Here is a 12,041-nt window from a genome sequence, read left to right on the forward strand (position 1 = left end):
TCTGAGTAAACTCTGTAGACTGTAGTTTGTTTCTTGTGCGTATGGTTCAGTTTTGATGGTGCAGAGTGTCTCTCAGGGGCTCCAGACGCTGGCCTTCATTAAGCGACACCAGAGCACTTCATCCGTCTCCGCACGCCTCCTCCTTTCCGTCCGTCTCCTTCACTTCTCAGTTATGCTGATTGCACGCATCGAGAAGGTCCTGCAGCTTCATCCCATTCTCATTTCCTCTCGCTTGCTTCCCTGTTGGTGTCATTATCTTCTCCTGCATTAACTCATTACCCACAGTGTCAGCATCAAGACATAGTCCACACGCCTCTACATTCAGCTCTGTTATGATAGCATCTCTGAGGTTGAGCTGATGTGTGTCCAGGTCAGCTGTAACACGGATCTGTGACCTGTGGGTCAGTCCAGCAGGAGGCCTGATCTCAGAACAGTCAGTCTGTAATGCATGAGGCTCAGTGTGACGCTCAGTGTCTCGATCTTTAAAAATATTCTAAAATACATGAACAAAAAAAAAAAAGAAAAATGCAATTTATAAAAATAGAGATTGTGTGTGTGTCTGCTTCCAACTTTTTTATCTCACTTTTTTTTTTTTTGTGAGATATAAACCAAGAATTCTGACATTTTTGTTTCAGTTCCAAAGTTACATCTCATGATTCTTTCAGTTTGTGTCTCGGAATTCTGATTGTGAAAGAAAAAAAAAAAACAGAATTGTTAGGTATAAACTCAATTCTGAGGAAAGAAGAGTCACAATTACATTTTTTTTTTTTTTTTTTTTTATTCCATCATGGAAACAAGCTTCCTTAATACATACATACAGTATATATTTTGATGTATTTATGTTTGAAACCTTTAAAAGAAATAATGATTGTAAATACTCAAGTTGCAGAGAAAGAATTAACATTTTCATAAATCTTATAGCAAGATTTTTTGTTTTGCATCCTTAACTAACTTAAGTGAAAATATGCTCATCACATATGAGTGCTTTGCAGATTAATAACTGACGATGAGCAGTTTGGCTTTTCATGGAAAGGACCATTGCTGTTCTCCATCTGAACTCATATGAAGCTTTTTCTGAGAGACTGATGACACAAATATTGTAGATTTAAAGTGATTCCACACGACTCGTCCTCTCTGTTTTTCCTTGTATAACAACAGTGACACAAAAAAATCAGTTCAGTTTCTCTGTTCTTCACCTGTGGAGCATCTTGAATCTCAATAAGATTGACAGTTGAGTTTTTGCAATTGGCTGGTTTTGTGATGGATCTGAAACTATAATGGCGCTCTGCATCTTTGACTCGAGCTCGTGGAAATCTCTCTCTCACGCTCATTCACTTTCTCATGTTCTCTCGCTTCAACAAAAGCTCAGTCCCAGCCTGCCATTAAAGTTTCAGGGCATCAGTTCTCTCTCTTTCATCTCACACGTGTGTCTCATAGTTTATTGAATGAATGAATCATTATCCAGCGGTAGGTTCAGTCAGCCATATGTGCTCTCATCACATCAAAACCCAGCCACATATTTGTTTAGTGCTGTTTTGGCTTATAAACGGTGCTTGATCCATGCAGATTTCTCTCCTGATTCAGTTTGAGTTAAAAACGTCTTAATGCTGGATGTGTTTCATCTTTTGTCTTCTCCAGATGTTCACTGATGGACTGGAGTGCTGTGGATTACTTGTGGATTATTGTGATGTTTTTATCAGCTGTTTGGACTCTCATTCTGACGGCACCCATTCACTGCAGAGCATCTATTGATGAGACACTGATGCAGTGCTACATTTCTACAAATCTGATGAAGAAACAAACTCATCCTGATCTCGGACGGTTAGCTAGTTTTCATTTCTGAGTGAACTATTTCTTTAAAATTTGTATTCATCATTTTCATTATACGTTGTTTTTCTGCAGCCACTAGTGGCCATAAACAAAACTGAGTAGTAAATAAGTAGACAAGTGCTCAAGTGAAAAGATAAGTGTGAGTATTGGAACACAATCGCTGTCTTTCTAAGTGAGTCATTGAATCATCTACTCAACTGATTTGTTCAAAACGCTGATTTAATCAGAACTGAATAAGAGTCTGGTGTGTGTTGTCTGAAGTTATAAAGTGATATCACAGAATAACGCTGCCTCCTTGTTACTCCAGTAATCTCTCAGAAATATCTGGGATATTGTGAAATAGATGTCTGATGCCCCTGAGGTTCTGCTGATCAATGCCGGTTAGTGAAATGCTCACAGCATGCATACTAATGACCATCTATGTCTTCACACTGTATATTGTTCACTGTGCTCTTCAGTATCCTGGCGTGTCGTTCTGAGGACTCGTGCTCCGGGTGGACGGCTGTATAAAATTGATTATCCTCTTCACAGTGCAGTCTTAAAAGTCACTTTGGGATTAGCAGCACGGAGAAGCCGGCAGCTCTCACAGCCCAGACTCTAAATTGATTATAAAAATGCCAGAGTTTGTGACATTGTTCCGTCCTGAGGGAGAGACTCGCGGATACGGAGGTCTATGGCTTTTACTGCGGCTCTGAAGGTCTCCTCTCTCTGGAGGGAAGACGTGGTTAAGACAGTTTAGAGAGCGCTCACCCAGGGATTGTGCTGTTGACCTGCTTAATGCAGCTGCTGCTCGTGGAGAGAAACAGCTGCTGACGGGAATGACAATGTTGAGAGTTTCTGTAGATCCTCATTCATGTGCAGAGCTTGAGTGGAGACTCACAGGGAGAGTCAAACACTCATTCAAACACACACAACATGCTTTTAATCACTGCAGAATAAACAGAAAGAGGCCTTGCTTAGAGTCATTCATATAAATATATATATATATATATATATATATATATATATATATATATATATATATATATATATATATATATATATATATATATATATATGGAATCAATGCAAAGTGATTTCAGATTTTATGTTATGAAGGTCAAATTAAAAGTGTCTTGGAAACTTTATTTTTTTCATTCCTTATTTATTTATTTTTCCATTATTTGCTAGATTTTATTGATTTGCCCAACCTTTCAAGATTTAAAACCTTATGAAAATCCATTCTGAGAAAAAAAATAAAATAAAAACAGAATTTATTGAAAATAGAAACCTTTTGTAACAATATTCAACATTTTGGTTTTAGTTTTTTTTTTTTTTTAAATAAATTAATACTTTTATTCAGAAAGGGTATGCTAATTTTTTTTAGTGATAGTAAAAACTCTTATGAAAATTGTTATAAAAGATTTCTATTTCGAATAAATGCTGTGCTTTTTTAAACGTTTTATTCATTGAAGAATCCTGGAAAATGTACCATGTTTCCAAAAAAATATTGTGCAGCACGACTGTGTTCAACATTGATAATAATCAGAAATGTTTCTTGAGCAGCAAATCATCATATTAGAATGATTTCTGAAGATCATGTGACACTGAAGACTGGAGTAATGATGCTGAAAATACAGCTGCACATCACAGAAATAAATTACAGTTTAACAGAGATTCACATACATTGTAATAATATTTTACAATTTTTTTTTTTTTTTTTTTCTGTGTGTGTGTGTATATATATATATATATATATATATATATATATATATATATATATATATACACAACTGAAGAATATGCTTGAGATTATATGGAAAGAGAAATAAACATATCAACAGAATATGTAATCTTGTCATATTATGGCTAAGAGAATGAATCTAATCTGTGTATGACATTACACTCTGTCCAGTTCAAACAAACACTGACTGATGCACACAAACCAAATCATTTCATCCAGTTTTACTTGTACTGGAGAATTTACACTGATGCTTCAAAGAAGCTATAAAGAGAAAGAAGAGGAAAACTGAGCACCTGAGGGTTTGTGTGGAAAGCCCTGTAGGGAAGACAGGAAGATGATGGAGGAGGAGTATGTAATAAAATACTCATATATCTCATGCAGCATTGGATTGCACTCTGTCCCGATGCTTCTGCTGGAAACGTCAGTGACACATAATGAGAGAGGCCTTAAACAAGAAGTCACGCATGCAAGACTAATTACAGCCCTCAGTGTGCTGTGCTCGGATGGGAAACGACTTTATTTACATCAGCTGTGTGAACAAACCAATTCATTCAATCAAACTGGACTTCACAATGCTGCTTTATGAGAGAAATCAGACAGCGTGTGTGATTATCAGCCTCGGCTTACAAAAATTGTTGAAAAATGCAATTATACAGCATGTCAACACACTAAACCACTAGACAAATTGTTGCACAAAGCAGCGTATTACTGGAAAAGCACTATTCATGTTTTGTCACTTACTGTTATTCATCAGAAAAACGAGCTTGTTGAGCTGGAAAAGCTGATCTGTTGTGATAATGCTGTAGCAGTATTTTGATGAATCATTTTCAGACCTGCGTGAATGAACTGATTCACTAAATGAATCATACATCAGAGAGCTTTTTTAAACAATATGTTCACTTTGGATGAAATAAAACTGAGTTCTAGTTCCGTTTTTTTACAGTGTTTTCAATCTTGTACAGTAAATGTACACAGGAGCTCATGAAAGAAGAGCTTTAGGTTTTGAATAACTGTGTGTATATTATACATCCAAAAATATAATATTATGGCAAAGGTGTTTGCAACGCAAGACAAATGTTTGTGATATTTCAAATGCAGTGTTTCATTTTGCAAGAGATGTGAGGCATTTTGCATTTTGTGTGTGCAATTCTTGAATTTGCATGTAAAGCTTTAAAAAAAGAGGCAACATTTTGAAAAAGTAAAAACAAAACAAAAAAGTGTAATACATTCTGCAAAACAATTCATTTTTTGTCCATTTTTATACCTGTGTAAAATGCTGCCACAAAATCATATAGGACCATAAAAGTGATTTATCTTTTGTTAGACCATTTCAAGTCTCAGCAGATTTATGTAATGTAAATGTAAATATAATTAATGAAAATGTAAGTTTAACGCACCCTTAAACACTGGAAAGAAAAATCTCTGCCATAAATCCACAGAGACAATAAAATGTGATGAAAAGCACAGCCTTCTGACATGATTTAATGCTTATCATAGGAAAAAATAGCTTGTTACTGGAAAAACTTTTACTATTTCATCTAAAAATGTCATGTTATATCAATATATGTTGGGAAACACAGCCTGATACTGGAAATGTCACGCCACTGAAAAGCATTACTTTAGTGCATCAGTCGATCCTGATAGCTGGGTCCGCTGCATCAAACCTCTACAGACCTCTTCAGACCATCTCTACTACGAGGTATGAGACAATCTCAGACCTTTCCAGACCCTTCGGACCACAGTAACACACACAGACGGCCCTCCGGTGATTCTCTGATGCTGATGTTGACGTCTGAATTTCACTCTCTCCATCAACACCAGTGACCTTTAGTGTGGAGGAAGCAGGTGTATTGACCGAGCAGCATATTCCTCTGCCTCTATAATCCCGAGTCAACACCATTTCTCAGCCCTCCATCACATCTGTTTACCAAGTAAATGCTTGCTTAGGCCGGCCTGTTTACCCCCGTCCCTCCACACACACAAACACAGCCGTCCATGTGAACCAGCAGCTCACGCTCCTTTGTTCCTCGAGCGCCGGTGCAGTTAAACCAAACGTCCTTGAGCGTCTGCTTTGAAACGGACCGCAGACGTATTGATTCTCTGCAGTGTGCAGGTCTGCTGGTTTATATGGAGGGTTTGAATGGGGCTGTAAGGCTGTGGCAGGTTTACCTTCCTCCCTAGACAGGTAATATTGCTTTCCTGCACCTGCTGTCCGCTTCAGTTTCTCATTTTCTGCTGTTTAATCACAGTATTAGGAACCCGGTCTCATGAAAATGCGTATAATAGTATGCCAAATAAAAAAGAAAAACTTGTGGTATTGATATGCAAAAATTTACTTTGGTGTGCATATGATATGCAGTTTTCATGAATATCCAGTGCGTTGTGATTGGCTGAATACCTCAAGCATGTGACAGAAATGTTACGCCCCTCACTGTACTGTGATGTGTTTTGAGGTAAGTGTTACGGAGATATGAGAGAAAAACAATAAAACTCACTACAAACGAGCCATTTGTTGCATCCAGTGGAGACATAACTACGGATTATAAGGACTTATACTGTGTTTTTACGCGTTGCATTGCGCTGGGTAACCATAAAACCATGTCTGCGTTTGTGATCGGAGAAACGACAAACAAAAAACGCTACTCTATATTTTACACGTCTCTCTTTGTTAACACACCTGATTCAGATAATCAGCTCTTTAGAAGTGAGCTCCGTGCATGAACTGTGTTCACACTGACATGGTCCCTACACAGTGTCCCTACACTGAGCAGGGAAATCTGCTGAAGTTTACTTCACTTCGGAACATTTATTCACGGATTTGCGCTGCGCTACGTCTTCACACACGGACAAGTGTGACATCATATACCTAAATATATACAACTTAAATTCATGTCTCGCACACTTCAGTTCACTTTGAATGGAACATATACAGTCACTTCGAACTGGAATCATGGCGTTATATCCTGTGATGTCCACTTCGCAGGGCACTTACGTTCGAATAGAACAAACATCTGAAGCCATAAGAGAAACATACAAAATGTGCAGAGCAGGAGGAGCGAGGACTGGAACCGCTGCTATCAAAACTCACGTTTGAATCATCAGTGACAAATCCTTTACATGTGTAACCGTACTTACAGTCTGTGAGTCAGAACACCGGCATTGTAGTCTTCTCTCCCAGGATCAGGAAACAGTCCTCCATTACATTCACAGCACACATCTGAATATTTGGGTTGAACTGTTCTGGAACAGTGTTGTAAATACAACTTAACCTCTGATTTCTAGTTGTGTCTTCTTTTGGAAGACCAAACAAAGTATTTTCGCTTTCACACCGAAACACACAGCATCTCCACAACATTGCGCCGGCGGCAACAGAGAGAATAAAAGCTACGCCGCCTTTCTTTGCGTGAACATCTTAGCGGTGTTATGTAAATCTTCAGGGCTTGCATGTTTGTTTTAATATAAAAAAAGTTCTTATTTTACAAACGTAAAAGCCCCTTCACACTAAAAGTGATCTGAATGAATCTCAGGCTGAAGGAAGTGTAGATTCACGTCTGTACAGTAGAGGACGCCGCTCAAACTAATCACATGAAGAATATGACGCAGGAGAAGAAAGTTCAACATTATTCAGCAATAACACAAATCAAACACAAATGTGTCATTTTTGATTATTAGTACGACTGAATTGGATCATTGAAGGTCAGTAGCAAAAACATTGGTTAATAAAACTGGATTAAATACATAAATGATATTTGTCTTATTTAACATATTTAATTATTGCAGGTTTGTATCATATTCTGAGTTTGCATTTGATGGTTTTTATTCATTTTGAGGAATACTGAATGTGTTTTTGTGCAGGTGAGATGAGTAATATTTGAAAAAAGTAACTCAGATATTTCCTTCTCAATTAAAAAGTATTGTGTTACTTTACTAGTTACTTAAAAAACTAATCTGATTATGCAACTCGCGTTACCTGTAATGCATTACCCACAACACTGATTATACCTAACAATTCCTTATTTTATTATAAAGTGCATAGCATTTAAAGACACCTAATATAAAATGGAACTGGAAAACTCTGAAGTGTCTCTCTTTAAATCACTTAAGTGGCCTTTTATTTCATTAATATTATGTTATATGCAAGTAAAGTTTATATATATATATATACTTTTAATTTTTAAATTACACTACAAGTCCACATTCAATTTATGCAAATGACTTGCTTCAACCCAAAAGAGAATTTTACATTCTCATTCTCATTCAAGCCTGAAACTGTGCAAGGCATTTCCACTTCCCAGAATGCACCACGTGGAACTAAAGAGGGAGCGTAAATGTCACAATTATGATATTTAATGTGATTCTGAGCAAGACTGAAAAGAGGGAGACACTGTGTTAGTGTGTAGAGTTTTGTTCTGTTGAGATTCAGAACAGTTTGTGTTTTGGTGGTTTAGTGCTTTCCATCGTGCTGAAGAGAGGAGCTTATGTTTGTGCTGTTTCTGTCCTTACTATGAAAATCAACAGGATTCACAACCCACAAACTTCCAGCCATTAGTAACTCATACAGGTTTGGACTGATGTGAGGTGAGTAAATGAGGACAGAATAATCATTTCTGAGTGTACTGACAAGTGTTTCTTTATCTGATTCTCAGTAACCAGTCACTGTGCTGTGGAACCAGTATGGTATATAGTCTGCCAGCGAATGACGGTTCTGTTAGTTAGCTCTTCTGTGAGAGACACAAGGCGTGAGTCTAACAGACGTCCTGGAACAGCTTCATCACCGCAGCACTTAACACACCGGTCCCACACACCTCCATCATTATGTTCTGAGGTGTGGAAATCAGTCTCTTCACACCAGAGGCAATGTCTTTGGCCGTCCTTGAGCACACACACACACACACACACACACACACATGTCCTTGAGCACACACACACACTCTCTCTGTGTGTGAGAGAGAGAGTGTGGTGTGTGTGTGTGTGTGTGTGTGTGTGTGTGTGTGTGTGTGTATGTGTCTGTATGTGTGTGTGCGTGTGTGTGTGTGTCTGTATGTATGTGTGTGTGTCTGTATATGTGTGTCTGTATGTGTGTGTGTCTGTATATGTGTGTGTGTGTGTGTGTGTGTGTGTGTGAGTGTGTGGTGTGTGTGAGTGAGTGTGTGTGTGTGTGTGTGTGTGTGTGTGTGTGTGTGTGTGTGTGTGTGTGTGTGTGTGTGTGTGTGTGTGTGTGTGTGTGTGTGTGTGTGTATGTGTATGTGTATGTGAGTGAGTGAGTGAGTGAGTGAGTGTGTGTGTGTGTGTGTGTGTGTGTGTCTGTCAGATCCAGCTCATCTGTCTCTTATTTTACTCTGTCTCTGAGGATCATGACCTTTATGAAAACTGCTGGTCGAGAACTCAGTGGATCTTTTCTCGACAGGTGAGATGTGAATATGAGACAATTAACACACACACACACACACACACACACACACACACACACACACACACACGAGTCCCATATGCCCAGCTTGGTAATTAGAAACGAGTATATTTTCATAATGGAGGGCACAGAAATGCGGATGCTGAGAAGTCTTTGGGGGGTTGTGTGTGTTTTGGCGCCGGTGTTGGTGGCATTAACACTGTCACACTCGCTGTAACTCAGGCTTTTCTCCACAGCATTAGCTGGGATTGCTAGAGTAATTATTTTGGCAGCTCTCCGTTCTACATTGTGCCGTGGAGAGATTGTGCCGCAAACGACCAGCTTTTCCATGTTTGTGCGGCCGAGCCAAAAGAAAGCAGGAGATTTTCCTTCTGGAGACGCAGAGAGAATATAAAGACAATGTTGGACTGGCGGCGTGACACAGTTCCTCCCTCAGTCTGTGTCTGTGTCTCATTCTAAATCTAGTTCTGATCCCATCCAAGTGATTTTGTCAGAAATCAACTGCAGTTAGACTGATTACCGTTAGAGCTCTCTTACTCTGAGATTAAACACAGGCAGATTTCTCTTCCAGGAGTAGCAAGACTTTTATTATTTTATTATTTTATTATTATATTCTGACACTGTGTTTCAGATTCATGCAGGGAAATACACACTTACAAGTACTTAAACCTGTTTTGTAACAACTAAGTAAAAACTAAAAAGAAACAAACTAAGAAGAAATGGTTATTTTTTAAAAAAAAATAATAATAATAATAAAAACATCAAATGTAAACACAAGGAATTCTGGGAATGTCAATTTATGTTTTTTCACTGTCAGTTACTAGATTACTTTTTTGATTTCAGAAACTGTATATCTAACAGTATTTAACTCTAAAATGACAATGTCTCCATCTACAACACTGTAAAACTGAAATGTTGAAATATCAAGCTATATATATTATGATTTTCCACTGTATATACAGTAACATTTTTACAGTCTTTTAATGTTAAAATTATGATCATTTACACAGTTAAAAAAAAAAGTTTTTTTTTTCATCTTGCCTCTCTAAATATACCTTTTGAAAATCGCAGGCTAAACTTACCATAGCCTGCGTCTGATTCAGGACAGATAACCCCACACACATATGCTACATATTCTTCATTATAGTCCAGTTTCTCATCTGAAACCATTATAAAACCAGTACTGATCTGTGTGAAACCACACGTGAAATAACGAGCCTCTATACACTAAAGCTGAGGTGCAGGGGGTCTGCAGACTGTGTTCTGATCATATTAATTATGTATTGAGTGTTTGCTGGTGTTTTAATGTCCCGCCTGGGCGACTGTGCGACTACAGCCTTTGTGATATATCAATACCTTGTTTGTCTTTTAATTAGGTATTGATTCTTATTTATTAAGGTGATTTTTTTTTTGCTTTTTGTTTGTGTGCAGTAGAAAGAACTCGTTAACGAAAAATATTCATTTGATTTTCAACATATAGAAAGTGTTTGTAAAAAGCAGTGCTATCTTCATAGTGCTCTTTGTGTTTTCATTATGACTGGAAACAAGACCACACAAATAAACCATAGAAAAACCAAGCAATATCGGTGCACATGCATCTGTTACCCAGTAAGCCACATTCTGTGTCTGTAACATCACATCTGCACGAGAGAAACAAGCCACAATTCTGAAAACGAACGCTGTGTCGTTATCAAATGGGAATATATGCGTGAATTAAGACAGATGCATCTATGATTGTTAACAGAAGTTGTTTTTAAATGAACTGTGAATACGGTTAAAGTGCCTTCTTGTAATTCAAAGAGAAGATCATGGTGCTAGCAACAGAAGGTCAAGGGTTTGATTCCCCAGGACTGAATGAATGGGGAAACTGTACAGTTTGAACTCAATCTAAACTGCTGTAGCATAAAACAAGTCACTGGTCACTAAACCAACAAAAAGTTCCACCAGACAGTGGAAAGACTGTGATTTCTTGGTTTAGTAGGACTGTAAAGGTTTAAGAGCACTGAACTGTATGAACTTGTCAGTGCAGATCAAATCACGAGTCTCCAGCAGTATCCTATTATCCAGAGATCACCATGACAACTGTTTCTCATTGCAGTTTTATATTCCACTGCTATGGAGTATAAAAAAGACATAGACAAAAAAGGAAAGTGCTCTTCAACTCCATTTAACAGTGTGTGTGTGTGTGTGTGTGTGCGCCCTGCAATCACCGGCCTGTGAATGATAAATAAGTCATTTCCTTGTGGCCTGTCGAGGCGAGAGAGCGGATCTCTCCGGCTCCATGTAAGCGTCGGAAGGATGATTAGACACTGAGGGTGATGGATGGCCTGAGACTCCAGCTGGTAAAGATGACCGGCCTGCCTGATGAAGCTCATTAACCTTCCCTCACAGGCTAAACTATTTATCACATGACATCTGTAGATAAGAGCTGAGATTTTTATGTTGCCTGCTCAATTTGACTCAAACACAGCACCGACTAAATATGGCCACAGCGGCTGGTCTTCTCAGAAGACATCACATGCTCAATCATATGCACTTTTCACACCAGGATCTGTAGGTGCTTCCTCTCGGAGCACTTACAGATCATTTCATGCATACAGTATGTCATATGAAGTAGTCTGAAGCTCAATCGGTACTGACTGTGCCGGAGCCCATTCATAGCTTTATTAAAGAAACATAAACCTGAATTGTCTGATGTTTATTTTGCTATAATGACCAGCTGGATTTACATTGCTTTAAAAAGAAAGCAAAAAAGAAGCCACTTAAAAAATAAATAAATAAATAAAATAAAATACTTCAAAAGAATAGCTATACTTAAGTGTGAACTGAATGTAATGTTTGCAGACACTTTGTTTTATATGATTTACAATTAAATTAAAATTTATTTTAGATTTTTTTATTTTTTGTTAATTGTTGAACTTTAGTTTGACTTTTTTGTGCTTTTTAAACCACTTAAGTAGGACTTATAATTTTGCAATAATAACTTCTATGGTCTTTGAATTATGGTTAGTTACTGCAGAATGCACTGAGAGGCATTTATAATAAAATCAAATATACTTTAATGTTATTTCCATTAAA

This window comes from Cyprinus carpio, chromosome B18 (genome assembly GCF_018340385.1).
Source record: "Cyprinus carpio isolate SPL01 chromosome B18, ASM1834038v1, whole genome shotgun sequence".
NCBI lineage: Eukaryota > Metazoa > Chordata > Actinopteri > Cypriniformes > Cyprinidae > Cyprinus > Cyprinus carpio.